This window comes from Rhagoletis zephyria, unplaced genomic scaffold (assembly GCF_001687245.7).
Source record: "Rhagoletis zephyria isolate East Lansing unplaced genomic scaffold, Rhagoletis_zephyria_1.1 Rzeph_scaffold_00208, whole genome shotgun sequence".
NCBI lineage: Eukaryota > Metazoa > Arthropoda > Insecta > Diptera > Tephritidae > Rhagoletis > Rhagoletis zephyria.
Window position 1 is genome coordinate 14613 of NW_016157292.1, and position 5724 is coordinate 20336.

Consider the following 5724-nt stretch of genomic DNA (forward strand, 5'->3'; position numbering starts at 1 on the left):
TTTTTTGGCGCCCAACGTGGGGCGGCACTACATATTATATAACTTGTAAGTACACGCTTCGTATCATTTACATCTGGTGGTCAGCGTTAGACCCCTCATCGCCATCGTTGGACGTGCTGCTAGCCATCATCAATCTCACTCACGGAAACGTCATTATCTCCAAGCTACTTGGCCGCTGGATACAAGAACTATCATTGACACTGATAGATTCATTTCGTCAGCCGCATTTGAATAGTCGTTCGTTTCTGCTACCTCTTCGCTCGCTTACCATCGCTTACGGCCGTCGCTCCAGCTCAGCACACACATCGCTCTCGAACACTGCCGCCTTCCAGTCATCATCACCCTCGCTATCATTACTTTGATTCGTTGGTTGCACTGCACCAAAAGGCGCACATATCGCCACACACGTATGTATGTATGCACCTTGGGTTTGACCACCCTTTTTTCTAGCTTGCCATTGCCACTGTCGCAAAACATTTCCCTTTCGCGACTACACGTAAGTAATCCCTCAATAACAGCCACAAATTGCCATTTGCGTTTTAATTTTTGCCGCCTGAAATTTTACTGCCGTTAACAATGTCTTTGGACGAATTAAAGCAACAGCGCGCAAATACTAAGAAAAACATCACGCGCATCAAGAACATTGTGGATGCTAGTTTACGTCCAGGAGGTAAAACTCTCTCAGCTGCCGAATATAAATGTCGTTTGGGCATTTTTGAATCTTACTTTAAACAGGTACTGTCCATTCAGACGGATATAGAAAAATTGGATCCCGACGATGGAGGACGCGCGGACCTTGAGGAATTGTACGTCACTACAAAATTAACGATTCAAGCACAGCTAGTGGAGGATCATAATATTTCGCTTCCGGAAACAAGCTGCATTGTGCAGCACAGCACTAGATTACCAAAGCTCAAACTCCCAACGTTTAGCGGCAAGTATTCTGAGTACAGAATTTTATTACATCCTTTAAACAGATAATTGATAAAGAATTTAGTCTTTCAAACATCGAGAAATTTAATCATTTGCGAAACTCGCTTCAAGGTCAAGCTTTAGAAACCGTCGATGCATTCCAGGTGACCAATGAAAATTACCCTAAAGCATTGGAACGGCTGAAAGAAAGGTACGACAATAAAACTTTAATTTTTTTGGAAAATATCTCTTCTTTATTCGAGTTACCAGCGGTTTCGAAACCAAACGCACTACAATTGAGAAGTCTTATCGACAAGACTTCTGCCATTTACGGTTCACTTCTCTCGTTGGGTAATGAAATGCAAATTTCCCAAGCCATGCTCATTTATTTGGTGCTTCAGAAATCGGATGAACAAACCAATAAAAAGTGGAAAGAATCTTTGGATTTTAAGACGCTGCCGACGTGGGGCGACTGTGTGAAGGTGCTGGAAAGGCATTGCCAATATTTGGAGTCGATGGAAGCTAGCCACACAGGATCAGCAGTTATTCCAGGTAACAGCAAAGCTGCATTAAGTAAGGTAAGGAATCAGCCAAAGGGATATTCATTTACCTGCTCCAATACGCCGTGCTCTGTTTGCTCAAGCACAAACCATAAAATTTCTAATTGCGATCGTTTTAAGTCTTACAACATCATCCAGCGATTCGACCAAGCGAAGAAAATGGGACTTTGCATCAATTGCCTGTCTAAAGGACATCAAATGGCTCAATGCCCATCAACCCACAGATGTAAGGTTTGCTCAAAGCAGCACCACAGCTTACTCCACCGCGGGTCCACATCAGCCCAACAGACAACAAATCCTCCACCATCACGCGAAGCCGCAGTGCACACACACATGCACAATTCGTCGTCTGACAATGTTATTCTAGCAACTGCCATGATTTTAGTTCGTGATTCGTCAGGTGATTACAGACTAGGCAAAGCCCTGCTAGATTCCTGTTCTCAGGTGAATTTTATTACTGAGGAATTCGCACAAAGACTGTCGTTACCGAAAGGTAAACAAAACATTGAAATCCAAGGCATCGGTAAGTCGTCAACAAACATTAGATACAAAACTTCCACTAATATAAAATCGCAGCAATGCGAATTCGAACTTCCGCTGACGTTCTGCATTACGCGGCACATTGCCTATCAGCCAGACCCTGAAATCGATATTTCTTCTTGGAATATTCCAAATAATATTACCCTTGCTGATGATGAATTTTACGTACCCAGAAAAATCGATTTGTTGTTAGGTACGGAAACATTCTTTAGTCTGCTGGCAGTAATTGTATCTCTCGCATACATATGCATGTACACAATATGTACATATTACATATTTCGACCTATGCATGCATTTATTTTAAATAATTAACCAATTTAAAGAACAATAAAAGCTTTGTAAAAACGTAAAAAGCCGTCAGCATTTCGCGTCTAACAAGAAAAACATGCATTTGCTTTGATGAGACAATTTCTGTTAAATTTATTTTGCTTCTGGCTGGGCTCTGTTAAAATTCGATTGTCTCTTGCTGGCCGCTCTTAAAATGCGCTTCGCCAGTTTTGTTGGTATTTGACAGTTTCCACGCTGATCCGTTCTTGGACCTTCTCTATAAATATACGTTCTCTGGTCTTACCTTTACAGAACACTTCGAACAGCAGGAGAATGAGAGAATGTGCGATAGATGTCAGAGCGTTCTTTTGTTGCCATGAGTGCAAAGCAGCGCGGGTATATAAAGGCGTTGCTACAGCGTAGCACAAAGTCAGTTGCGACTCAGCGAGCTACAGGTTCAGTTGTAGAACAGAGATAAGTCGTGTTAACAACTTTTATAAAGTGCTGTAATTGCTAACTATATCTTGTCTTAACTCAATAACTTTTGTTATAGTAAGAGTAATATGGAATATTAAATAAACAGGAAAACGAGTTCATACCAATGTGGAAATAAATTTACAAATAAATTTACNTATTAAATAAACAGGAAAACGAGTTCATACCAATGTGGAAATAAATTTACCTTAAAAAGACAAAATTGCTTACTTATTCATATTTTATTACTACTTTTTGACCACTCCATTTATTATTCTACAATATGTTACATCTACAATATGTCTACATTATGTTCCTTGTGAAAACTGATTCTAATAGGAAAGTGTTTGCCTAGTATTTAAGGATGTATGTTTTTAGAAGGATTGGCCACTTCAATTTCGCTTTCTACGTATGTATGCATGTGTGTGAAAGCGCACTTGCGTAAATTTTGTTGCATTTGACTGTGTGTTATCAAGCAATTACAGTGATCGGCGATTAAATTGGAATTGGTTTGTTATATATCTGTGTTCGTATGGAATAGTAGCTTATGTCGGGAATCTGGCTTTAGTATAATGCGGAATTTCCTTTATTCTTTAAACGACAAAGAATAATATAATATTGACTTGCTAGTATCGGAACTACTTCTTGCACGTTTATTTGCCAAAAGTTCTTTAACGGTCCGGCGCCAGTGACTCCATTCGCAATTGTATGCTGTGAATGCCGCATTATACTAATGCCAGCCTTTCGACATAAGCTACTATTCCATATCATACGCAGAGAGATCCAAAATATATGTATGGCTGAATGCATACACCACCAAATAAGAGATAAATATGTTTACCCGTCAACATATTGTGCTTGCTAATATACAGTCCATCATTGAACAGCTTTTCACAGCGCGTCAAATTTTGGAAAAGACACTCGCTATGCAAATCGACACACCATCTTTTCGTCGATTTCAAAGCTGCTTTTGATAGCGCGAAGAGAAGCTGCCTGTACAATGCCATGTCTAAATTTGGGACTAATACGGCTATGTAAAGTGACGTTGAGCATAACTTTCAACTCCATCCAAATTGGGAAGGCCCTCTCTGCGCCGTTTGAGACCAAACGAGGCTTAAGCATCTGATGCTGGAAAGCGTTATAAGAGCTGCCAATCTGAATCGAAGCATACAAGCAAAAGCACGATGCTGCTGGCGTATGCAGATGATATTGACATCGTTGGCCTGAAACACATGGACGTCAGCCCATCATTTTTCAGTTTAGAAACAGAAGCTAACAAGGTTAGTCTTTTGGTGAAAAATAACAAGACAAAGTACATCCGGGCAACACATAAAAAGTCTTCCGATTTTAGGACACTCGACACTGTTGACAGCCATAACTTTGAAGTAGTGAAGGACTTTGTTTACTTAGGATGCAGCATAAACACCACCAATAATGTCAGTCTGGAGAAAATCCGAAGAATAACTCTTGCCAACAGGTGCTACTTTAAGCTCAATAAGTAATTGAAAAGCAGAGCCCTCTCTCGTCGAACAAAAATAATGTCTTCATATGGTGCTTAAACAAAGATGAGAAGGCTTTGGAGGCTTTTGAGAGAACTATTATTCACAATATCTATAGCCCATTCGCGTGGGCTAGGAGTACCGAAGAAGATGGAATGACGCACTGCACGAGCTTTTTAATGAGCTTCGTTAAGCGCATAAAAATACAATGACAGCGTTGGCTTGGACAGGTTGTACGCATGGATGACGACGCTCCGGATCCTTCGACTCCGCCTCCATGGTTGGACAACGAAAACAAGGGCGCCCACAACTACAATGGAAGGACCAAGTGCAGAAGAACCTGTCCGCACTTGGTATGAACAACTGGCGTAAATCTGCAAAGGAGAGAGGAAACTGGCGAAGTTTATTATTCTAGTGCCAAATAAGAAGCAGAAGAATATACATATTTACATACATACATACATAAATATGTGGTATATGCATATATCAACAAACAACCACTTATGCATACATATGTACGTACATTTACTTCTTGGCAACTTTTGGCTTACGTGAGCATACTGAGTATACAATGAAAAAACCACAAGCAAAGGCTAACCGACTCCTTTTCGTGAGGGCTAATGACCTTTATATTCATGCATTCATGCATGGGAAAGCCTGCGTGTCCAGATACTATCTGTGCTTGTTTACGGGCGCAATTTTTTCCAGTAAATATGAGGTGGCGTTCACATAAATACAAATAAGCTAATAGCAAAACAATGTATCTGCAAATGGTGAAGAGCAAGGATAATTAAAGGGTGTTTTTTTAGACGTATGGTTTTCAATGAGGCAATACTTTTTTCGGAGTTGGTCTTTTTGACAGCTGTTACTTGATTTATACTTAGTTTGGTTTGCCATTTCATAATGAACAGACTTATCGCGCGCCGCGTCCAATATTCGGTCGACATAATCGTCCAGCAGAGTCGGTGATTTGAGCAACCATGGATCGGTTTCTCACCTCGTTGACACTAGTGTATAATGCGCATCCTCAGAGAGGCCGTACAGTGCTCACCGAAGACGCTATTGCTGATGTGGAGCAGAGGATCGAAGAAGACCCGACGACCTTTGGATCCAACAAGACATGCCATACAGCCAACGAAACAATCAAATTAGTGAAGGAAAGTTTTGGTGAGTGCATTATCTCACGTCGTTGGCCTGTGGCCTCCAAGATCGTGCGAATTAACACCGCTGGACTATTTTTTGTGGGGGCATGTGAAGTCGCTTGTCTACGCAGATAGGCCCTAGACGATTGACGCCTTGGAAGAGCATACTCGGCGCGTTATTGCTGACATACGGCCCCAATTTCTGCGAAAAGTGGTCGAAAATTGGGCCGCTCGGCTGGAATTTTTTCGAGCCAGCCGCCGCGGTCACTTGCCCGAAATCATTTTTAAAACATAATGGCAAACCCTTATCTTTATAATAAAGCCAAAGTC